Source organism: Macaca fascicularis, chromosome 1 (genome assembly GCF_037993035.2).
Source record: "Macaca fascicularis isolate 582-1 chromosome 1, T2T-MFA8v1.1".
NCBI classification, from domain to species: domain Eukaryota; kingdom Metazoa; phylum Chordata; class Mammalia; order Primates; family Cercopithecidae; genus Macaca; species Macaca fascicularis.
This window is the reverse complement of record NC_088375.1, coordinates 2,665,777-2,692,241: the sequence shown is the minus strand read 5'-3', so window position 1 is coordinate 2,692,241 and position 26,465 is coordinate 2,665,777. Positions and strand designations below refer to the sequence as shown.

The window sequence follows — 26,465 nt, the reverse complement described above, 5'->3', positions numbered from 1 at the left end:
CGTGTAGCAAATAACAAGTGAGCAGACAATCGAAGACATCACAATGATACATCCATAAAAAGTGTTACCATATTTGTCCTAAACACAACTCTAGAAATAACTCTATTTATCTAGTAAGAAGAGGCATGACCACTGAGTATATATACACAACATAATCTTTCAAGTAATGTCAAAAATGAAAACACTTCATTATCCAATAAATTCTGTGACCTGGGAGAGAAAACCTACTAATCTCTAATAAATGGAACCTCCACATGAGAGACATTAGAGGTGCTGTTGCTCTAAACCCATTTAATGGAGCTCTTTGAGCTTGCAACAGGATCTCCGTGAGAGGTTTCATTTCTAGAATTCAATTAAAACTTGTCTACGATGTAGATAGGTACTATATGGGGATCAATGTTAGGAACCTCTGTAACTTGAGGCATCTGATGACACTGTTAAAAGGAGTTGTCTCTTAGTACAGGAACATGGTAATGTAGAAATGGCATCCCAGGCCTGGTGCAGTGGCTCATACCTGTAATCCCAGCACTTTGGGAGGCCGAGGGGGGCAGATCACAAGGTCAGGAGATCGAGACCATCCTGGCTAACACGGTGAAACCCCATCTCTACTAAAGATACAAACATTAGCCGGTTGTGCTGGCACATGCCTGTAATCCCAGCTACTCGGGAGGCTGAGGCAGGAGAATGGCTTGAACCTGGGAGGCAGAGGTTGCAGTGAGCTGAGATGGCGCCACTGCACTCCAGCCTGGGCGACAGAGCAAGTCTCCATCTCAAAAAAAAAAAAAAAACGAATGTCATCCTATCTAATTTCATCACACCGTAACTTAGAGCAAGTTTTATATTTTAAACTATAGAGCTTTCAAGTAGCACTCCCAAATCCTATAAATGAAGACTGTACTAAAATGTTAAATGTATTATTATAACATTTCCTTTGGAAACCAGATTTAATTATAGGATCATCTATAATGTCTTGCCTTTATCAGAGAAATTGGGGAGGTAATTAAGGAAGTAGAGTGTGTCACTTTACATTTCTGGTCTCATTAACTTTCTTAACATTGAGTAACAAAATGCACTATGAGAAAACAATACTTGTAAAATTATTACTGTAATACAAATAATCAACTTCTTCAAGACGGAAAAATTCTTGGCTATAAAATTCAGAGGAAAATTCCAAACTTATGATAGGATGAAAATACTGAAATATATTTGATATTTGAAAACAAAATTTCCAGAAGTTTCTCTCACAAATACACGAGACAGAAACTGTGTGACTCAGAGACCACCACCTGAAGTTGCCTCACCAGGTCTTAAAAGATTATCTCAATACAAGAAATGATTGTCTTTCCAATATTTCTTTTTCAATCTTATAGTCTACAGAAGTATCCACATAAGGAGAGCTAGCAGGACACACACACCATAAATCACAGTGGACAGGTCAGCTCCATGCTTAGTCAGTTCTTCATTCTCCACCTTCTTCCAGTTAGAAGCATTCCCATCTCCTCTGGGGAGTTAATTGCCACGTATCATCACTTAGATTACTGAGCTCTACTGTTTCACTTTCAGCTTTTTAAGAGAACTGTTTTCGTCCCACTTTTTTTGAACAGAAGAGGTGAGAAGAAAAACATACAACAAGCACTAATATACCCTTTCCCAGATTCAACATTTGTTAACAATTTTCCATGTCTGCTTCCTCTCTACATGCATAGATCTGTACGTTCTTTTGCTCATCCATTTGAAAATAAGTTGCCTACATTTTAACTCATCCCTAAGAACTCTGGCATGTGATTCCTAATAAGAATAACATAATCAAATTAGCCAGGCGTGGTGGCGTGCACCTGTAATGCCAACTACTCGGGAGGCTGAGGCAGGAGAATTGCTTGAACCCGGAAGGCAGAGGTGGCACTGAGCCAAGATCGCACCACTGCACTCCGGCCTGGGCAACAGAGCGAGACTCCGTCTCAGAAAAAATAATAACCTAATCTCTTACATGATCACAATACATAATATTATCTAATAAGCCGTCTATACTCAAATTTTCCAAACTAAAGGACTCACACTACCTCATGTCAAGACTTGCAATAAAGCTAATCAAGATAGTGTAATAATGGCATAAAGAAAGACATATATAGTAGATTAATGGTACAGAATAGGGTGTCCAGAAACAGACTCTTATATATTGCCAACTGATTTTCTACAAAGGTGCTGCAGTGGACTGATACTGTCCCTGAAAATTCATGTCCACCTGGAACCTCAGAATGTAACTCTTCAGAGAGTGCCCGTAGATGTAATTAGTTACCATAAGGTCATACTGGACAAAGGTGGACCCTAAATCCAATGACTAATGATCTTTTTAGAAGAGGAGAGGTCACACAGAAAGAAAGTCATGTGAAAACTGAGGCCGAGATCGCAGTCATGTAGATCATGTAGCTACAAGGCAAGGAACTCCAAGGACTGCTAGGAGCCACTTGAAGCTTAGGACAGGCAAGGAAGGATTCTCCTCTAGATCCGGTAGATGGAGTGCAACCAACACCTTGATTTCAAACTTTTGGCCTACAGAATTATGAGTGAATACATTTCTGTTGCTTTAAGCCACCAGACTTGTGAAGCCAGCACTAGGAAACTAATGGCATTTTTTGTGTTGTTTGGTTGGTTGGTTTTTATTGAGGTAAAATTCACGTAACAGAAAATTCACCTGAGCATGGGTTTGTAGTCAGACTAGCCTGGGTTCCAATACTGCATCTATCCCTTCCTGCACCTACCAGGGCAAAACGCCAAACCGAACCTCACTTTTCTTACCTATAAAATGGGGATATGGTCTAGCCTGAGTTGTGGTTATTAGGATTCCTCGATATAATGCAATGGCTCTCTACTTTTGCATGCACCAGAGTCACCTGCAAAGGCTTCTTACAACATTAATTGCTAAGTCCCACTTACAGTTTCTGATTCAGTGGTTCTGGGGTCAGGCCTGACAGTTTGCATTGGTCACAAGTTCCACATGATGCTGAAGCTGCTATTCTGGAGACCACGCTTTGAGAACCAATGCACGGAGACTAAGATAAAACTACTGTTCAATAAATGCTCTTCTCCCCATCCTCTACTCTTCCCTTTCCAAGAGTCAACTATCATCATCCTATGAAAAGAGAACTTTGAATATATGTTATACAATCCATTTGTTGGCAGAGAATACCCATCCCCAACATATCTACTGAGAGACTGAATAAACAAATGGTCAAAGGCCAGATCATAGGTAACCACGACCCACGGCCTGCAGCTACAAGCCCAGGCAACCAACATATTATCTACAATAACCAGTCTAGGAAGTCAGACTGGTTACTGTCTAGCAACTAGCCCAGGAAGCCAAACAATAATGCCCTTAAGAATCTGTACAAAGCCACACTATCTGTGATCGTGTCTGGGGAACACAGCAAGATCCCATCTCTTTAAAAGAAAAAAAAAAAAATCAGCACAAAATGGCCAGGAAATGATTTGTAAGTAACAGCTTCCCTAAATTCTGCTCCTGCTTCCAATGTAGGACCAACCAGAGAAAGCCAACAATGCACCCTTAACTAATCACACAGGTTGCTATGCTCTTAGTTGGCTCACCTACAGCTTCCCCACAGGAACAGCCTCCAATCAGGGCATACCTCAAGCCTTCCCTTTTTTCCACTCTAAAGTTTACCCTGCTGGGAACGGTGGCTCACACCTGGAATGCCAACACTTTGGGAGGACGAGGCAGATCACTTGAGGCCAGGACTTCGAGATGAGCCTGGGCAACATAGTGAGACCCAGTGTCTACAAAAAATGAAATTAAATTAGCTGGACATGGTAGCACATGCCTGTGGTCCCAGCTACTCAGTGGGACTGAGGTGGGAGAGTCGCTTGAGCCTGGCAGGTTAAGACTGCAGTGAGCCATGATCATGCCCCCGCACTCCACGTGGGCCACAGAGTAAGATCCTATCTCCAGGAAAAAAAATAACATTAAAAAAAGTGTTCCCATTCCTCTGTCTTCCTTGAATCTCCACCAAATCCAAGTGATGGTGGCAGATTCCCTTACTATATAAAGCAAGCTCTGAAGAAGTAACCATTGGTTGTACTCATTTGAGTAGTCCTCGTTTATTTCCACAACCAGAATAAAATCAATTAGTTATTTTTCTGTTGTGTTTGCTCTTTAACGTAGAATTCCTTCTTCTGAGACAGCATGGTATGAGGCAGGAGGGACCTGCTTTGGAGCCAGAAAGACCTGGGTTCCAAAATCTGACTTCCCCAGCTAATACATTAAGCAAGTTCTATAATCTCTTCGAACGTCCATTTCCTCATTGATGTTCTCCATGAAGGGAACAATAGGCACCTACTGCTTAGGGCTGCCCTAAGAAGAGAAAATAAACACAAAGGGACACGGTGCCTCACACAGAGCAAGCGTCAATGCAGTCAGGTGCTCTGACTGGGCTGTTTTTCCGCTCTGAAACATTCAGTCCTGTGAATAGGAGCCTGTTGCTGTTAGGTTTGGAAGGGTTTGTTTGTTTGTTTGTAAGTAATGTTATTGGGAGTACAGAGCCGAGTTCCACACTTCGGAAAGTGAGAGATGAGTGCTGCAGCTTCGGCATATTCTGTTTTGACGACTGTGACAGAAAATGACCCAAACCAGTTCATGTAAAATCTCATCAACAGGCCAGGCGTGGTGGCTCACACCTGTTACTGCAGCACTTTGGGAGGCCGAGGCAGGTGGATCACCTGAGGTCGGGAGTTCGAGACCAGCCTGACCACCATGGAGAAATCCCGTCTCTACTAAAAATACAAAATTGGCCAGGCGTGGTTGCGTGTGCCTGTAATCTCAGCTACTCAGGAGGCTGAAGCAGGAGAATCGCTTGAACCCGGGAGGCGGAGGTTGCAGTGAGCCAAGACTGCACCATTGCACTCCAGCCTAGGCAACAAGAGCGAAACTCCATCTCAAAAAAAAAAAAAAAAAAAAAAAAAAAATCTCATCAACAGAACTAAAGGACAACTAAGACTCCCAAAGGCTGACTTTCAACTAATAACTCAATAAATCAGGCTGCTCTCTCAGAAAATGCTTGATTTGATTACCTCCGTTCTCTCAACCTGGTTCTTTTGCTTACTTAGCCTGCACATGGCCCTTAAAAGTGCCCACCCCAAGATGGTAGTGATCTATAACTTCATAAGGATGTGGGTTACACAGGTGTATGCATTTGTTGGAATTCGTCGAATGGTACACTTAAGACATAGGCATTCCACTGCACTTAATGGATCTGTTCTCATTTCCATCTCCCTCACTAAACTGTGACATCTCAAGGACAAAAAAGGAATCATATTTGACACTGAACCCTCCACACTAGCACAATGCCCAGCATGTAGCTGAATCTCAGTAAATGTGTGATTATTAAACAAAGGAAGGAAACTGAAGAATTTGAGAAAGTCTACTGATTGGGATTTATTCTGAAAGATGTACTAAAAGTTCACATTTTAATTAATGATTACATTCCAGTGAATTAATATAAACATATTTAAATTTTAATCATTATAAAGTGAACTATATTTATAACCAAACAATTAGTGACTTAATTAAGGTGCCAACTGTTCAGTGTACATGACTCTACCACCACCTAGTGTAAATAAATGCATATTACTACATTTGGAAAGTCCCCAAAGACAAAGAATCTCCCAATGAGTTGGTGGGTCACAGGCTAACATGCTTCAACCACATTCAGCAGGTGCCTGCCGGTCCTGGAAATTATGCCAGGCTCCAGAAGGACACACATAGCTCTTGTCTGTGTTGATCACTGCTGTCTCCTCAGGGTTTAGGAGAGTGGCAAAGCACTTGGCTGGCCTGTAATAAATATTTGTTAGCTGACTGACAAGATTCTGGGATTAAAAGGTGACTAAGTTATCTTCAGGAAAGACATTCAGTCATTCAAAATCAACAGCATTTTATAGACAATGAAATATTATTCCGCACTAAAAATAAATGAGCTATCAAGCTCTGAAAAGACATGGAGGAAACTGAAGTGAATATCACTAAGTGAAAGAATCCAACGGGAAAAGGCTCCACACACTGTAGGATTCCAACTGCATGACATTTAGGAAAAGGCAAAACCATAGAGACAGTAAAAGGATCAGTGATGACCAGGAGCTGGGGAGGGAAAGGATGAATATGTAGGGCACAGAGGATTCGGGGAGCAGGGAAATTACTCTGTATGACACAATGATGGTGGATCCATGTCATTATACATATGTTCAAACCCATAGGATTTACAACACCAAGGGTGAACACTAATGTAAACTATTCACTTTGGGTGATAATGACGTTAGTGGAAGCTGATCAGTTGCAACAAACGTGCCACTCTGGTGGGGGATGTCCATTGCAGAGGAGGCTGTGCATGTGTACAGGAAGACGGTCAATGGGAACTCTGTACTTTGCACTCAATTTTGCTATGTAGTGAAAACTACTCTAAAAAGTAGGGTTTTTTTAAGTCAATAAAACTGTTTTACTCTAACTTTAGATATCAAACAAGCAAAACCCAAATCTAATAAGTACATCAAAAATATGATACTGTTTTTTAAATGCCTACATTAATGCTCAACAAATGTTATTTCCTCACCTCCATAGCACACCCACAACTCCTTACCCCTAAGTAGCTGACGTGAAGTGGCTGTAAAGAAGCCACTGTTTCTTCATCTGTGAATTAATACAGCATGACTAAACCTCTCTTCCTTTTCTAATTTAATCTAAACTTTTCTAAAATATAGAACAAGGAGGGAAACTGTCAAATATTTACAGCATCACAGTGACACCAAAACCTGACAACAAACACATTAAAAATTACTGTCAAATCTCACTTGCGGGCCAGGGGCGGTGGCTCACACCTGTAATCCCAGCACTTTGGGAGGCCAAGGTGGGTGGATCACTTGAGGCTAGGAGTTCGAGACCAGCTTGGACAACATGGCAGAACCTTGTCTCTACTAGAAATACAAAAATTATGGGTGATGTTGTGCACCTGTAATTCCAGCTACCAGGGAGGCTGAGGCACAAGAATCGTTGGAACTCGTTTGGGAGGTGGAAGTTTCAGTGGACAGAGATCGCACCTCCAGCCTGGGACACAAACCAAGACTCTGTTTCAAAAAAGAAAAGGAAAAAAAAAAACTCATTTATAAATATTAGTGCAAAAACTTTAAAAGTAATAGCAATGAGAACTCATAAATGCGCTAAATGAAGGACAGGCTACAGGCACAACTGTTTACTCCAGTGATTCCAGGATAGTTCAACTTAGGAGCTCTACTCATTCAAGCAACCATATAAATAGGTCAAGGCCGGGCGCGGTGGCTCAAGCCTGTAATCCCAGCACTTTGGGAGGCCGAGACGGGCGGATCACGAGGTCAGGAGATAAGACCATCCTGGCTAACACGGTGAAACCCCGTCTCTACTAAAAAAAATACAAAAAATTAGCCGGGCGTGGTGGCGGGCGCCTGTAGTCCCAGCTACTCGGAGGCTGAGGCGGGAGAATGGCGTGAACCCGGGAGGCGGAGCTTGCAGTGAGCCGAGATCGCGCCACTGCACTCCAGCCTGGGCGACAGAGCGAGACTCCGTCTCAGGAAAAAAAAAAAAAAAAAACATATAAATAGGTCAAAAAAGAAAAGTTATATGACCATCTAAGTAGATGCCAAATAGACATGATGAAATGTTTAAGCCATTCCTGATTTTAACGCTTAGCAAAACAGCAATAGACGACTGTTTCCTTAACACAATGGAAAAATACATTTCATATCAGTCTATAACTTTCTAATGTTTTATTGGAAACATTACTGAAACACTAAAACAATGACACAAAGAAGCATTTCTGTTGAAGTCTGGGAGTGATAAAGAAAGCCCACCATTGGGCTTCTAGATTAATATTCATCTAAAAGTACCATACTAGCCAATGCAAGGGAAAAAAATCTTATGTGAGTTTTATGTATTTATCACACATTTTTACAGTACTTACTATGTATCAAATACTGTCCTGAACACTTTACAAATACCAAATCATTTAATTCATATAATCCTCATAATAATACTATAAGGCAGTAACTATTATTATCTCATTTTACAGAGGGAGAGAGCGAGGCACAGAGAACATCAATAGCTTGCCCAAAGTCACACAGCTAGCAAGTTAGTCGAAACGGGTTTAACACACAAGCAGTCACAGTTCCAGAGCCCAGGCTTCTCACCACTATGCTACACGAAACACGATATTGGACTGAAGGAGGCAGAAGCATCCAGATATGCAGATGATATGACTACATTTGCAAAACTCAAGGAAAAAAAAGTTGAAACGTTGTTATAAGTGAGAATTTAGTACAGTGGTGGATTACAAAATCATGTAAAACTACAGTGTTTCTATATGTAAACAATAAAAACTTAGAAAATATACTATGAAAAGATGCTATTTTACACTACTGACCAAAAAAAGGTAAAATAATTAGAAATAAAAATAAGTAGACAGTTTCTATTTGAATAAAAAATTACAACTCTGCTAGTTTATCCGTGAACATAAACTCCAAATTTACCAAAAGCGAGGTCTTCAAAAGGTATGAACTGACTTAAAACACTCCTCAGGCACCTAAGTAAAAGCCACAGGGCTGAAAGCAAACCAACCTTAAAATGGCCCACCGTTTCGCCACCTACCTGGATCGGTGAACGCAATACACTTGAGCTCTGTCAGCTAACCCAATTATGCCCGATCTTTTAGGCCAACCCTTAACCAATTTAATACCTTGTGTTACCAGCCCAAGAGCACCGTCATGATACAGAATCACTTTCCCGCAAACTCTTAGTAAATCTCTACTACACCTTACAACAGTCCGCATTTTAACTACCAATAAACCACTGAAGTTGGGTGAGGATCTGATGAAACAAGTGGATCTTCTAGTGGGCTCCTATTCCACTTTAAGGGCTAAGGTTGAGCAGTTAATGCCCAGTCAAATCAGATTAGGTAACACATGAAGAAATTGTTCACAATGCAAAAGAAGAGAAATCCTGAATAAACATTCAGAGAAAGGTCCCCTAAAAAGTAAGGATCATTCAACTATAAAATGAGTTAACATGGGAAACCGAGACTCTCTGTAGGAAATACTTTTATGGGATAGATGTGCATCCATAAAGAAACTGCTATGCATTGAGATGGGGAAAAATGCTTTAACCATCACCATTAGCACCATAATCAGTCAGTCAGTCAAGCAACCAGGCAACCATTATTTATGGAGTTGCTACTATGGGCACAACTCTGCAGCAGCTAAAATAAAATGCAAGGTATGATTCCATCAAGAGAAATATTTATTATACGCTTGGACAAACAAACATGAAGAGAATACAAAGCAATACACGAAAAGAAATACATAAGGCAAACTAATAAGGGATGAATTTCTCTCTGAGTTCCTGTATTACAGGAATAAAAATCTAAGGAGCAATCAATCAGGATAGAATTTTATTTCTTTCAACTTTTAGAAGCTGAAAAGATTTGGAGGCCAGTAAAATGTACACAGGTAAATAATCCACGGCAGTGGTAATAACTGATCAGAGATTATTCAAAACACACTAAAGCCTCAGATCTCAGCAATGTGTATCATCCTATTTCATTAAAACATATTCACTAATTAATTTCATTAACCACAGTTAATTTAACAAGTCACTGTGCTAGGCTCTTACTGAATGAGTCAAAAGGAAACACATAAAAATACTCAAAGAATTCTTACATAAAGCAACAGGACTGGATGCAAGCTCTAAAGGCAGCTCTTTAACAATGAAAGAACTGGGACTGAAATCAAGTTTGTGACTGAAAATAGGCACATTGAGCTCTGCAGTCACCTCTATTTATAGTACTGTAATAAAAGCCACATATTGGGTTAAATCAACGTTCTCCCATCCCTTAGATAACCCACTTTACAATACAACAAATTTATAACTGAAGATGTGGGGTGATAATTCACCTTAATTCAACAAGTATTTACTGAGTTATGATACTGTGCTCCGTGCCTGAAATGCTAAATTTAATAAAACATAGACCCAGAACGTTTTTTGTTTGTTTTTTAAATACAGACACAGTCAAGTCCAAGTCCCTGATCTGAAAGAGCTCATGTTATAGAGAAAGTATTCCATAAAAATAAGATTCCTTGAAACAATCCTGTTTTCCAACCATTAACTACCTAACCAAGAGGATAGAGAACTGGAAAACCACATTTGCTTGTAAGAACTGAATGAAATATGAATTGGAAATAAAAATTAAGTATCTCTAAAACTGTCATGCTATACTGGGTTGAAGGTACATCAAGAAATTGTACTTCCAGTCCTACATTGAGAAATTTTATTTACACAAAATCTATTACACAAAGCAAGACATAACCAGCTAATATTTCATTGAGCCATTACCAAATGTTAAGAGGTTTCCTAGAAAGAAATGAGTTCTATTAAAAGCTTTAGGGACACTGAGCCTCCAAATGCTATAGAAAAGCCAGATACTATAGAAAAGCCAGAAACTGCCTTGAGGCAAAAATCCTCGAAAGTGATAGAATGCTTTCTTTACAATTTGCAGCTAGGTTATTACCCATGATAAACTGATAACCATTCATTAACTTTGAGAGCAATAGACAACTGGCAGGCTATTTCATGCCTCAAAGAATTTATGGCAAAAATGACAGGTGACTTTGAATTCTGAAAAGGAGTCTTGGAAATTGTTGCTTTCATGCCTTCTTTTAAATAAATTTGGAGGCAGATATAGGTATTTGCCGCTGATATGAGTTAAAGGTCATGATTTTCTACATCAATGATAAAAGGATTAATGCTTATCATTGCATCAGTCTGTCAATCAACAACAGGTATGTGAATCAGGCCCTTAAAGTCTATCCCAATAGCTGACGTCCACTCTGAGTCACAGAAGGAAAAAACTATGCAAAAATACATCAATAACCTATACTAAAACAGTACAATGAAGAGTTAGGAATTATGTTTGCAGGTTCTTTGCTGGCCACCTCCTTGGTACCTACCACAATGTTGGTAATCCCAAAGGAATTTGTCTCTGGCCCAATTTTCTTCTCATTCTCCCTGTTTCTAAGCTGATCTATATCTAAGCCTTCAGCTATCACCGATCTCTACCTTCTCCAGGAATATCTCTCTCTTGAGTTACACCGACTGTCAACCCTGGCTTCACATTAGCATTACCTCAGTCGATTTCAAGACATACCGAACTGTGTCTCCGTGTCACATAAATTAAACCGGTACCTCTATGAATAGGACCAAGGCATCAATTTGTTGTTTAGTTTCCCTAATAGGCACACGAGGTCGAGACCCACTGCTTTTCAGGATTCATCACTCCGGCCGCCTCCTGGTCTGGTCAGCTCCACCTGAGTATCTCACAGGCACCTCAAATTTCCCATGTAACATACCTACTCATCCACCAACACCAAGCTAAAGCATTTTCTCCTCTGCCCTAACTGACCCCAGGAGCATGAGGCAGTCCTTCCACCTAGCTTCCATAGTATTCTACGTCTCTGTGGAAACATCTAGCACCATTTACTGTAACTTCTATTTTCCCCATACGACTGTTTCTTTGTCCTGCTTTGTTTGAGTATGCAAAGAAACCACAAATGAGTGGGACCAGAAGGTGAGTGATAGCCAAAATTCAAAAAAAGAAATCAAATATCTATAATCAGGTCTAAGGAGTCGCTGCAAGGTTGGAAAACTGGAGACATGGCTAAAGTATCATTAAGCAGGCAGACACAAGATCAGAGTTATGAAGGACGACACAAGGGGATGGGAATGTCATACCCAGGGCTTAGCTTTATTAACTTCCAGCTAGTACACTGAATGAACCAGACTAATCCAAATCTGGCTCTAGGTTAAAGCAAATGGTCCTGTAAAGTCTACTTCCCCAAAGAATATCAAATTTAAGTTCTCCTTTGAGCTCTCACTTCTTCAGCCTCATATGGAGCCTTCCATCTCTTGCGTAGACTTTTTTTTCCTTTTCTTGCATAGACTTTTTTTTTTTTTCAATTTTTTTAATTATACTTTAAGTTCTAGGGTACATGTGCACAACGCGCAGGTTTGTTACATATGTATACATGTGCCATGTTGGTGTGCTGCACCCATTAACTTGTCATTTACATTAGGTATATCTCCTAATGCTATCCCTCCCCACTCCTCTCACCCTACGACAGGCCCCGGTGTGGGATGTTCCTCGCCCTGTGTCCAAGTGTTCTCATTGTTCAATTCCCATCTGTGAGTGAGAATATACACTGTTTGGTTTTTTTGTCCTTAGGATAGTTTGCTGAGAATGATGGTTTCCAGCTTCATCTATGTCCCTACAAAGGACATGAACTCATCCTTTTTTATGGCTGCATAGTATTCCATGGTGTATATGTGCCACATTTTCTTTATCCAGTCTATCACTGATGGACATTTGGGTTGGTTCCAAGTCTTTGCTATTGTGAATAGAGCCACAATAAACATACATGTGCATATGTCTTTGTAGCAGCATGATTTATAATCCTTTGGGTATATACCCAGTAATGGGATGGCTGGGTCAAATGGTATTTCTAGTTCTAGATCCTTGAGGAATCGCCACACTGTCCTCCACAATGGTTGAACTAGTTTACAGTCCCACCAACAGAGTAAAAGTGTTCCTATTTCTCCACATCCTCTCCAGCACCTGTTGTTTCCTGACTTCTTAATGATCGCCATTCTAACTGGTGTGAGATGGTATCTCATTGTGGTTTCAATTTGCATTTCTCTGATGGCCAGTGATGATAAGCATATTTTCATGTGTCTGCTGGCTGCATAAATGTCTTCTTTTGAGAAGTGTCTGTTCTTATCCTTCACCCACTTTTTCATGGGGTTGTTTTTTTCTTGTAAATTTGTTTAAGTTCTTTGTAGATTCTGGATATTAGCCCTTTGTCAGATGAGTAGATTGCAAAAATGTTCTCCCATTTTGTAGGCTGCCTGTTCACTCTGATGGTAGTTTCTTTTGCTGTGCAGAAGCTCTTTAGTTTAATTAGATCCCATTTGTCAATTTTGGATTTTGTTGCCATTGCTTTTGGTGTTTTAGACATGAAGTCTTTGCCCATGCCTATGTCCTGAATGGTATTGCTTAGGTTTTCTTCTAGGGTTTTTATGGTTTTAGGTCTCACATTTAAGTCTTTAATCCATCTTGAATTAATTTTTGCATAAGGTGTAAGGAAGGGATCCAGTTTCATCTTTGTACATATGGCTACCCAGTTTTCCCAGCACCATTTGTTAATAGGGAAGCCCTTCCCCATTTCTTGTTTTTGTCAGGTTTTTCAAAGATCAGATAGTTGTAGACATGTGGTATTATTTCTGAGGGCTCTGTTCTGTTCCGTTGGTCTATATCTGTTTTGGTACCAGTACCATGCTTTTTTTGTTACTGTAGCCTTGTAGTATAGTTTGAAGTCAGGTAGTGTGAGGCCTCCAGCTTTGTTCTTTTGGCTTAGGATGGTCTTGGCAATGCAGGCTCTTTTTTGGTTCCATATGAACTTTAAAGTAGTTTTTTACAATTCTGTGAAGAAATTCATTGGTAGCTTGATGGGGATGGCATTGAATCTATAAATTACCTTGGGCAGTATGGCCATTTTCACGATATTGATTCTTCCTATCCATGAGCATGGAATGTTCCTCCATTTGTTTGTGTCCTCTTTTATTTCACTGAGCAGTGGTTTGTAGTTCTCCTTGAAGAGGTCCTTCACATCCCTTGTAAGTTGGATTCCTAGGTATTTTATTCTCTTTGAAGCAATTGTGAATGAGAGTTCACTCATCATTTGGCTCTCTGTTTGTCTGTTATTGGTGTATAGGAATGCTTGTGATTTTTGCACATTGATTTTGTATCCTGAGACTTTGCTGAAGTTGCTTATCAGCTTAAGGAGATTTGCGGCTGAGATGATGGGGTTTTCTAAATACACAATCATGTCATCTGCAAACAGGGACAATTTGACTTCTTCTTTTCCTAATTGAATACCCTTTATTTCTTTCTCTTGCCTGATTGCCCTAGCCAGAACTTCCCACACTATGTTGAATAGGAGTGGTGAGAGAGAGCATCCCTGACTTGTGCCAGTTTTCAAAGGGAATACTTCCACTTTTTGCCCATTCAGTATGATATTGGCTGTGGGTTTGTCATAAATAGCTCTTATTATTTTGAGATACGTCCCATCAATACCTAATTTATTGAGAGTTTTTAGCACGAAGGGCTGCTGAATTTTGTCAAAGGCCTTTTCTGCATCTATTGAGATTATCGTGTAGTTTTTGTCTTAGGTTCTGTTTATATGCTGGATTACATTTATTAATTTACATTTGTTGAACCAGCCTTGTATCCCAGGGATGAAGCCCACTTGATCGTGCTGGATAAGCTTTTTGATGTGCTGCTGGATTCAGTTTGCCAGTATTTTATTGAGGATTTTTGCATCGATGTTCATCAGGGATATTGGTCTAAAATTCTCTTTTTTTGTTGTGTCTCTGCCACGCTTTGGTATCAAGATGATACTGGTCTCATAAAATGAGTTAGGGAGGATTCCCTCTTTTTCTATTGACTGGAATAGTTTCAGAAGGAATGGTACCAGCTCCTCCTCGTACCTCTGGTAGAATTCGGCTGTGAATCTGGTCCTGGACTTGTTTACAGTATTCTCTGATGGTAGTTCGGATCTCTCGGCAGAAACTCTACAAGCCAGAAGAGAGTGGGGGCCAATATTCATCATTCTTAAAGAAAAGAATTTTCAACGCAGAATTTCATATCCAGCCAAACTAAGGTTCATAAGTGAAGGAGAAATAAAATCCTTTACAGACAAGCAAATGCTGACAGATTTTGTTACCACCAGGCCTGCCCTAAGAGAGCTCCTGAAGGAAACACTAAACATGGAAAGGAACAACCGGTACCAGCCACTGCAAAAACATGCCAAATTGTAAAGACCATCAATGCTAGGAAGAAACTGTATCAACTAACGAGCAAAATAACCAGCTAACATCATAATGACAGGATCAAATTCACACATAACAATATTAACCTTAAATGTAAATGGGCTAAATGCTCCAATTAAAAGACACAGACTGGCAAATTAGATAAAGAGTCAAGACCCATCAGTGTGCTGTATTCAGGAGACCCATCTCACATGCAGAGACACACATAGGCTCAAAATAAAGGGATGGAGGAAGATCTACCAAGCAAATGGAAAACAAAAAAAAAGCAGGGGTTGCAATCCTAGTCTCTGATAAAACAGATTTTAAACCAACAAAGATGAAAAGAGACAAAGAAGGCCATTACGTACTGGTAAAGGGGTCAATTCAACAAGAAGAGCTAACTATCCTAAATATATATGCACCCAATACAGAAGCACCCAGATTCATAAAATAAGTCCTTAGAGACTTACAAAGAGACGTAGACTCCCACACAATAATAATGGGAGACTTTAACACCCCACTGTCAACACTAGACAGATCAACAAGACAGAAGTTAACAAGGATATCCAGGAATTGAACTCAGCTCTGCACCAAGCGAACCTAATAGACATCTACAGAAATCTCCACCCCAAATCCACAGAATATACATTCTTATCAGCACCACATCGCGCTTATTCCAAAATTGACCACATAGTTGGAAGTAAAGCACTCCTCAGCAAATGTACAAGAACAGAAATTATAACAAACTGTCTCTCAGACCACAGTGCAATCAAACTAGAACTCAGGACTAAGAAACTCAATCAAAACCGCTCAACTACATGGAAACTGAACAACCTGCTCCTGAATGACTACTGGGTACATAACGAAATGAAGGCAGAAATCAAGATGTTCTTTGAAACCAATGAGAACAAAGACACAACATACCAGAATCTCTGGGACACATTTAAAGCAGTGTGTAGAGGGAAATGTATAGCACTAAATGCCCACAAGAGAAAGCAGGAAAGATCTAAAATTGACACCCTAACATCACAAGTAAAAGAACTAGAGAAGCAAGAGCAAACACATTCAAAAGCTAGCAGAAGGCAAGAAATAACTAAGATCAGAGCAGAACTGAAGGAGATAGAGACACAAAAAACTCCAAAAAATCAGTGAATCCAGGAGGTGGTTTTTTGAAAAGATCAACAAAATTGACAGACTGCTAGCAAGACTAATAAAGAAGTAAAGAGAGAAGAATCAAATAGATGCAATAAAAAATGATAAAGGGGTATCACCACCAATCCCACAGAAATACAAACTATCATCAGAGCATAGACTTTTAAAACAGCATCTTAATTCATTTCCATACTGATCATCTCTGGTCACTTCAGGCTAACACTGACCACAGAGTTATATTTTAAAAGAATAAAACTTTGGATAGGTGAATGTTCAAGGGCAAGAATAGAGAAAAAATAATAACATAAAATAAAACAATAAATCTTCTCCCTCATCACTCCTCTATTGGAAACTCTCAGGTGACTCTTAGAAAATCAAGTCTATGAGGTCATGAGTTTGAGACCAGCCTGGCCAACATGGTGAAACCCCATTTCTACCAAAACTACAAAAATTAGCCAGCCATGATTACAGGCACCTGTAATCCCAGCTACTCGGGAGGCTGAGGCAGGAGAATCGCTTGAACCTGGGATGCGGAGGTTGCAGTGAGCCAAGATCATGCCACTGCACTCCAGCCTGGGCAACAGAGCGAGGCTCTGCCTCAAAAAAAAAGAAAGGAAAGAAAGAAAAAGAAAAAGAAAAGAAGGTCCAAATTCTCTACCATGGCCTATACAGCCTTTCTCAACTTGGATGCAACCAATACCTCCAACCATTCTCCCACATAATCAATACTACATTCACAATCAATGTTCTCCATCTGTTCACAACTTAGTGCTTTTATACAAGCTGTGCATACAGCAAAAGCACCCAATCCACTGCCTACCTACTATCCAAAATGTACAGGTCCTGCAGAAATCAGCTCAAATGCTACCTCTTTAGTAAGGCTGTTTGTAACTACACCAGAATAAATGGACATCCCCATTCACTACTGACTCTTCCCAAAACTTTTCTGGAGGCCCTATTATGTGACAGTCACTGGCATAAACATTCCTATAGTATTTTGTTCAAACTAGAGTTATGACAGTTATAATGTTATATTAGAAACACAGGTGATTTTATCACCTGCATCTGTCTGTTCATTTCCTGAAGATAGCAAGCTTTATTTTCTGATTCAGCTTTCCTGTTTTTCTGATTTGGGTCCAAGAGGGGCTCAGGACTCCATGTTATGCCTAATAAAGACTTCCCTGATGGCAGGTCACAGCTGTGGGCACCCAGGGTCAAGCTACAAGGACAGATATTAAAATAATGACTGAGCCCAGATGTAAAATATAAATAGCCAAGAAAGTGAAGAAAGGTCAAAACGCAAAGTATTCAGGTCTTCCATCTCAGATGAGAAAAACAGAGGTAAAAGTGAGAAACAAAACAAGCAGAGTTGGAAAAACTAATATTGAACTAATATAATCAACATAGCTCATCCATGCATGGGAACAAGGCTCCAGCCTGGGCAACAGAGCGAGACTCTGTCTCAAAAAAAAAAAAAAAAAAAAAAAAAAGAATGACTTTTCTACTTGAAGGTTCCCAGCTGTAGTCCCAGCTGCTCGGGAGGCTGAGGCAGGAGAATGGCGTGAACCCAGGAGACGGAGCTTGCAGTGAGCCGAGATCGCGCCACCGCACTCCAGCCTGGGCAACAGAGCGAGACCCTGTCTCCAAAAAAAAAAAAATATATATATATATATATAGTGCATTATATCCATCTTTGTAACTATTCTGAAGCCTAACCTAGTGCCAGGAACACGTGAAAGTGTGCTGAATTAACACTTTCGCAAGTAATGATTATAACATACACGCCTACATTCTATGTGTGTTCATCTGACCCAGTAGGCAAAACAAAGCCACTGGAAATACTGAATAGGACGTTGATATGGTTTAGTTCTGTGTCCGCACCCAAATCTCACATCCAATTGTAATCCCTGTGTGTTGAAAGAGGGGCCTGATTGGGGATGACTAAATCATGGCGGCGACTGAATCATGGGGGCAGACTTCCCCCTTCCTGCTCTCCAGATAGAGTTCTCGCAAGATCTTGTTGTTTGAAAGCGGGTAGGCCATTCCCCTTCACTCTCTCCTACTCTGCTGTTCTCTCGTAGTAAGAGTTCTCACAGATTTTGTTATTTGAAACTGTGTAGGACATTTCCCTTCACACTCTCCTCTCTGTTGTCCTGTATAGTTTCTCGCGAGATCTTGTTATTTGAAAGTGTTTGGCACGTCCCCCTTCACTCTCTCCTACTCTGCTGTTCTCGTGATAGGAGTTCTCACGAGATTTTATTATTTGAAACTGTGTAGGACGTTCCCCTTCACTCTCTCCTGCTCTGTTGTCCTGTAGAGTTCTCGCGAGATCGTGTTATTTGAAAGTGTTCGGCACGTCCCCCTTCACTCTCTCCTGCTCTGCTGGTCTCATGATAGAGTTCTCGCGAGATCACTTCCCCCTTAAGACTTTCCCTTCTCCTTCGCTTCCAGTTTCCTGAGACCTCCCAGCCATGCTTCCTGTACAGCCTGCGGAACTGTGAGTAAATTAAACTTCTTTTCTTCATAAATTACCCAGTCTCGGGTAGTTTTTTACAGCAGTATGAGAACAGACTAATACAGATATCTCATCTAAAACCAGTGACTTGAAACTACTAACTCATGGCATACAGTAAATATCAAAAGACTAATTTATTCTCCCACCTATAAGTCACATACAGTATTAAAGCCTGGAATCAAAATGTAAAACAATCAGGAGCTTTGGAAATAAACTGTCACGTGGACTGAAGATTCTTCTGTCATTTGGCTGCAGAGGAAACCATTCTGCAGCCAAAAAAAAAAAAAAAGCCACAAAGAGAAAAGCAGGGATGAAAAACCACAACACGCTTAGGCTCCTCAAAGCGTTCCAGTTTCTAGTTTCATTCCCTTCCCAAATCAGAAGACACACCCCTACCCTCGATTTCTGTGAGACACCCTGAATCCTTTTAATATATTCTTCTTTGCTTCAGCTAACACTAGTTTCTATTTCCTGCAAACAAAAAAATTTCATACCAAGCATAAGTACCAGAGTGCTTTACCTCCACTGCCTTTATTATATCCAAGAACTTCATTGTCAAAAACATCTATTCCTTTTACAACTCTGATTTCACTTCTTACTCCTCTTCTTAATTACCAATTTATTCAATTAATATCTACTGAGCATCTGCTCTAGCACAGTAACAGAAAGATGAATATGTCATGGTCTCTGCACTCAAGCACAGTCTAGTGCAGTTTTTTCAAACTATGGATCTTGATCGATGAGTAAAATCAATTTAGTGGTCCTGAGAGGAACTTTTTAATATTTGAAATATAAGAAAATTAAAATACTGCATCACAAGAAATTAAATATTATTTTCTACAGCTTTTGTTTCAGTAACGTGTGTTTTTACTGAATAGCAATATAGTATGTATAAACTGTGGGTCATGAAGAAATAATTTGAAAAATACCAATAGGTCCCTATTTCATAATAATGTGAACAAATGCCAAGGAAGCAATCACTCAAAAGCTGTGCCTTAGAAAATCCTTTAGTGCTTTAATAAAAAATAATTTCAAGTGGTGTATTCCTAGTTTACGGTGATTTTATAAGTACTTGAAAACAGTTGTTGGTTTGCCTCAAGTAGATTAAACATTCCATCTTGTTTATAGTTTTAATTAGCGAAACAAATCCTTTTCTCTTTGCTTTGAACATTACAAAGAAACTTCAAATCAGCATGTCAGAATTCTTATAAACTCCTAATTAGCTAAGTACAAATTTATTACATTCCTACCACACTTACAATGAATGCTGTCTGGGCTAAAATAAACCGCAGTCATCATAAGAGCATCTATCAGCTACAAGGCTACAAACCATGACAAGTTAGCCTAAGAAAAGACCATGAGGCAGAAGACAGCTGTGCTCAAATATTGTTAAAGGCATACAATGACTCTAAATTGTTTAGGGTAACTTCTGAAAAAGGTAAGTTAAAGAGAATGTAGGAATACATCAAATAAGCATTGGGCATCTTCTAGGGTTTCTTGTATTAAGAATCTGATTTTGTTTCTTGGAAAATTAATTCAAGCATGTTTATTTTCTAGTTTAAAGGCTGTCCATCTTTATCAGATAGTGGAAATTATCTGAAATTAGTGGAAATTAGTGGAGAAAAAAGTGGAAATTAGTCAACAAGAATATTTCCTAAACACCTAGTACATGTAGCTCCAGGTATTATGCAGAACACTACATATAATATGGAAAGCCATAAAATACTTCCAAATTATATACATGTTAAATATATTAAAATCCATAGTAAAAACTTAGAACAATTTTAGTATCAAAAATAATCACATCATAAACATGTTTCTGTAGACAAAAAGAAATCATGTAAAGCACAACAATCTATTTCCATGTGTTTTCAAAAGCATACACTTGCTACCTATCTATTTGTTCTGCTAGACAGAATTAGGTAACTAAAGGCTAAGAAAAAATATGAAAAAAATTAAAATTGAGGGGGCTGAGGCAGAAGAATGGCATGAACCCGGGAGGCAGAGCTTGCAGTGAGCTGAGATCGCGCCACTGCACTCCAGCCTGGGCAACAGAATGAGACTCCGTCTCAAAAAAAAAAAAAATTGAAATTGAGAAAATGTATTCGCAAACTTTTTTTTCTCAGACACAGGAAAAGTACCACTATTAGTTGGTTTTCACAGCGCCACACACTTCTGGCATACCTGTGTTCACGTATTCATTCTCATTTATTCTAAATTAATTGATTGTCTGCCTAATTCTAGAGACATAAAGATGAAGGCACTCACAGTTTAGAAAAGGAACAAACATATAAACCTAAATGTAATTTAATTTTCAAAGTGCAACACAGAGTACGGTACCTAATCCAGTCTGGTGTGGTAGGGACGGCAAGGAAGGCTTCCACAAAAGAGGTGAAATCGAAAACAAAGAGTAGGAGGTATCCAGGTAAAGGTTTGGTTTCTGAACACCTTTACCTGAGTGGAGATGTGGAAAGCCTAGCATTGTGAGTACAGGTATGGCAAGAAGAATTCGCCTGCCGGGTACAGCGCCTCCTCCCGCGGAGCCTGGTGGGTACAGCGCCTCCTCCCGCGGAGCCTGGTGGGTACAGCGCCTCCTCCCGCGGAGCCTGGTGGGTACAGCGCCTCCTCCCGCGGAGCCTGCGGAGCCTGCCGGGTTCAGCGCCTCCTCCCGCGGAGCCTGCCGGGTACAGCGCCTCCTCCTGCGGAGCCTGCTGGGTATAGTGAATTCTCCCGCAGATGCTGCAGGACCCCATGCCTAGAGGCCTAGAGAACTGTGCTCCACAGTGATGAGTGGTACCCCCATCCTTGGACCTGCGTCTCCCACAACCCCATGGGGGCCTGGCCTCAAGTCATAGGACCCGTCTGTGCTACCGTGTCCACTGGGAATTGTACACCTGAGCAATGGAAGCAATGGGAATTGTACACAGACCCCACCACCCACAAAACTGCATCTCAGACCACCCCATCTTTGGGCGCGTCCCTTGACCCAGAGGCTTGGAGGGCAGGAGAATCATCTTCAGGCCATCTGGTATAGCTGAAACAAACTCAGCCTGGAGCTGAGAGAAGGGTCAGAACTGGAGAGCTACACAAACACACTAAGGATTTTGGATTTTATGTTGCAAGAAATCCGGGTTCAGAGAAATCTTTGGTAGCTCACTCTATGAGCTAACAAAAAACAGAGTAGTAAATAAGAAATGAGCATTAAGAAACATTTTAGGTCAAAATGAGATACATGCTATACAATTTACTGGTAAACAAAGCAACAAAATACATTTTAATTGAGTAGAAAAAAGAAAGAAAAAAACGGTAGGGGATAGCAAAATCACATTTAAGAGGCTGTGGCAGGGATGACATCCAAGTGAGAAACGGGGGGCCTGAACTGTGTAGTAGGCATGGAAAGGAGAATGCAAGAAAAACTTGGTAATATAGGAAGGAAAATGAAATGAACTTGCTGAATGACTGCAATGAGAGTTGAGAAAAGGAAAAAGTCAAGGAGTGGTTCAAGATGAGGCAGGGAGGGACACCTAGGCACGGTAACAATCTGAAGCCCTGAACCGAGAACAGTAGCTAGGAGGGTAGGAGGGGAACAAGAATGAATATCAAGTGATGATGAATCAGGAGACTAAGATAGAAATTTAGGCAAGAGATTATGATATGATGGTTTCAACTAGGATGATGACAGCAGAGATACAGGGATATACGTATATTTGAGAAACATTCTACTGCTGAAATCAACAGGATTGCAATTATCTCCCTAACAGGTCAGAGAAACAGTGGTACCAATTACTGAAATAAGGAAGGTGGGAGAGAAGCAAATTTAAGAATGAAGATTGAGAATACTGTTTTAAACATGTTGAATTTCCAGCTCCTTTGAGATATCCAAATTGAAATATCAACCAGACAGTTAAATACAAGAGTGTGGGGCCGGGCGCGGTGGCTTACGCCTATAATCCCAGTACTTTGGGAGGCCAAGGCTGGCAGATCACGAGGTCAGGAGATCAAGACCATCCTGGCTAACACAGTGAAACCCCGTCTCTACTAAAAATTAAAAAAATAAAAAAATAAAAATTTGCCAGTTGTTGTGGCAGGCGCCTGTAGACCCAGCTACTTGGGAGGCTGAAGCAGGAGAATGGCATGAACCCGGGAGGCATAGTTGGCAGTGAGCCGAGATTGTGGCCACTGCACTCCAGCCTGGGAGATAGAGCAAGACCCCATCTCAAAAAAAAAGGAAAAAAAATAAAAATAAAAAGAGTGTAGAATTAAAGGTCTGTTTAGACTGAAATATAACTTCAAGAATAACAATTATATAAGTAACTGCAACTCGGTATGACAACAGAGAAGGCACATGGACCGAAATGATGGCCCAGAAACAGGCCTAAAATCTAAACTTTGGATGCCAGGAGAGGATGAGCCTGCAAAGGAAGCTGGAGTCTTTGATTATAAACAAAGCTTTTGAGAAAGTTGGTTATGAAGAAGAGATGGTACAGTAGCCTTAAGAAGTGTAACGAAAACAGAGAGGGTGCTCTTTGTTTTCTTTTTGAGGAAAGACAATATAGCATGTTTAAGAGCTGATGGGAATGTGTCCGAAGAGGGAGAAAAAGGTTTAAAGATACACAAGAAAAGGCCTGGTGCAGTGGCTCACTCCTGTAGACCCAGCACTTTGGGAGGCCAAGGTGGGCGAATCACTTGAGCTCAGGAGTTCAAGACCAACCTAGGGAACATGGCAAAACCACATCTCTACTAAAAATTAAAAAAATTAGCCAGGAGTGGTGGCATGTGCCTGTGATCTCAGCTACTCAGGAGGCTGAGGTGGGAGGCTCACTTCAGTCCAGGAGGCAGAGGTTGCAGTGAGCCATGACCGCTCCACTGCACTCCAGCCTGGGTGACAGAGACAGACCCTGTCTCCAAAAAAAGGTATACAAGAAAGAGAGAAAATATTCAATAGCATAAGTTTCCAAGAAGGCCAAAATATACAGGATGCAGGACCCATGTGAAGGGTTTAGCCCCTCCTCTCCAAGATGATGTCTACGTAAACTTGTGTGTCTGCAGGACAGTGGTTGAGGAAGCAGTCTTGGAGCCACACAGCATCCTCGAAATTCTCAGTTTTCTGGCTCACCGTGTTAAGATTAGTCTGGACTTATCATTAAATTGTTAGCCACTAAAGTACAACTGGTCCTCTGTAGTCTTTTTTCCCCCCATGGATCTGTTAATGTTTATTTATTAGTACTAGCATCTTCCTTTGTTCTCTATGTTAAAGCAAAGAAAGAAGAGGGTTTTGTCATATAATCTGATTTTAACTTAACTTGGGAAACTTGAGATTGTCATGTAATATAACTTCTTGCTTTAAGAAATAAATTCCTTGTGTTTACAATTAATTGATCACAACCAGCTATGGATTTATTTTTCTTCGCCACTCCCACTGCTTCACTTGACAAGAAAAAAAGAAACAAAGAAATTCCTTGAAAATGAGGAATACAAACTGCAGGGATAAAATATAAATCAAACAAAAGCATCTCAGCTAAACCTCTTTTTTTGTTTTCCAGATGCTACTATCCTTCAAGATGGTAATTAAGAAAAGACAGAAAAATGCCTAAACACTAACTGATGTTTTGTCAAAATCTGTTTCATCAGACCCAATGGATATGGCAAGAGATAGTATTCTACAAAATAATTCGGATTCTCTTTCAAAAGACTTGAATTGTTTCAGGAAAAATAAACTAATTCACAAATCAGTAATAATGCACTTGTAGGAGTAACTATGAGCCGCCATCACTCTGTAAATGAACAAAACATAGCAGCATCTACTTCTAAAACTGTGCCAAATACACCACTAATAACTCCTGGATGATGCAGGAATCAATGCTGGTAATTAACATAAATTAATAAAGGAAGTTCAGAAGTTCAGAAGAAGTATTAAAGAACACCTATCAGGGCCGGGCACGATGGCTCATGCCTGTAATCCCAACGCTTTGGGAGGCTGAGGCAGGAACTGCTTGTGCCCGGGAATACCAGACCAGCACCAGCCTGGGGAACATAGTGAGACCTTATGTCTACAAAAAAATTAAAAATCATCTGGATTATTAAAAAGATAAAAAATAAAAAACAGATGCTGGCAAGGTTGTGGAGAGAAGACTGAAACACTTGTTTTTTGTTTTTCATTTTTTTGAGACACAGTCTCACTCTGTTGCCCAAGCTGGAGTGCAGTGGCACGATCTCAGCTCACTGCAACCTTGCCTCCTGGATTCAGGCAATTCTCATGCCTCTGCCTACTGAGTAGCTGGGATTACAGGCAAGCACTACAACACCCAGCTAATTTTTGTATTTTTAGTAGAGATGGGGTTTTGCCACGTTAGCCAGGTTGGTCTCAAATTCCTGGCCTCATGTGATCCACCTGCCTTGGCCTCCCAAAGTGCTGGGATTAGAGGCGTGAGCCACTGCTCCCAGCCACTTATACACTGTTGGTGGGAATGTTCAACCATTGTGGAAAACAGTGTGGTGATTCCTCAAAGACCTAAAAACATAACTACCATTCGACCCAGCAATCCCATTACTTGGTATATGCCCAAGAGAATATAAATCATTCTAACCTAAAGATGCACGTGTATGTTCACTGCAGCACTATTCACAATAGCAAAGACCTAAATGCCCATCAATGGTAGAATGCATAAAGAAAATGTGGGACATATACACCATGGAATACTATGCAGACATAAAAAGAACAAAATCATGTCCTCTGCAGGAACATGGATGGAGTTGGAGGCCATCCTTAGCAAACTAACACAGGAACAGAAAACCAAATACTGCAGGTTCTTGCTTAAAAGGGGAAAAAAATGATGAGAATGCATGGACACAAAGAGGAACAAGAGACATTGGGGCCTCCTTGAGGGTGGAAGTTGGGAGAAGGGAGAGGATCAGAAAAAATAACTATTGGATACTAGACTTAATATGTGGGTGACAAAATAATCTATACAACAAACCCACATGACATGAGTTTACCTATATAAAAAACCTGCACACGTACCCCTGAACCTAAAATAAAAATTTTTTAAATAAAAATTAGCTGGGCATGGTGGCACATGCCTATAGCCCCAGCTACTCAGGAGGCTGATAGGGGAGGATCACTTGAGCCCGGGAAATCAAGGCTCCAATGAGCCATGATCATGCCACTGCACTCCAGCCTGGGCAACAGAGTGAGGCCCTGCCTCAAAAATAATAATCATTTTTTAAAAATGAAAAAAAAAAGGCTGGGCGCAGTGGCTCACGCCTGTAATCCCAGCACTTTGGGAAGCCGAGGTGGGTGGATCACTTGAGGTCAGGAGTTCGAGATCAGTCTGACCATCATGGCAAAACCTCATCTCTAGCAAAAATACAAAAAATTAGCCAGGTATGGGGGCATGTGCCTGTAATCCCAGCTACTTAGGAGGCTGAGGTAGGAGAATCACTTGAACCTAGGAGGTGGAGGTTGGAGTGAGCTGAGATCACATCACTGCACTCCAGCCTTGGCGACAGAGTGAGACTCCATCTCAAAATAAATAAATAAATAAAATTTAAAAATAAAATAAAGACACTTATCAGTAAAACAATGGCAAGTTGCTGTCACTCTATTACTTAGGACAGGAGAGACACATCATTTGACAGAATTAGATTTCACATACTTTAGGATGCTACCTGTTTTGCTTGAACTACCCAACATAAATATAAGGGAAATAATAAAAATATAAGAGCAGAAATAAATGAAATGGAGGCTAGAAAAAAAAACAATACAAAAGATCAATGAAACAGAGCTGGTTTTTTAAAAAACATAAAATTGACAAACCTTTAGCTAGACTAAGAAAAAAAGAGGGAAGACTAGAA

General features: G+C 40.3%; 1 protein-coding gene across 8 annotated transcripts in view; it reads right to left on the bottom strand.

The window, feature by feature from the left end:
* The window catches only part of SMYD3 (SET and MYND domain containing 3), a 765,785-nt gene that overhangs the window by 702,540 nt on the left and 36,780 nt on the right, over window positions 1–26,465 (bottom strand). For 3 of the 8 annotated variants that reach the window (XM_065539297.1, XM_074032950.1, XM_074032859.1), the window contains exon 1: window positions 21,066–21,302. The exons of the other annotated variants lie outside the window; for them this stretch is intronic. The gene's annotated coding sequence lies outside the window, so the exon portion shown is untranslated. Of the gene's footprint in view, window positions 1–21,065; window positions 21,303–26,465 lie in introns of those variants that run through there. 8 annotated transcript variants of the gene reach the window in all.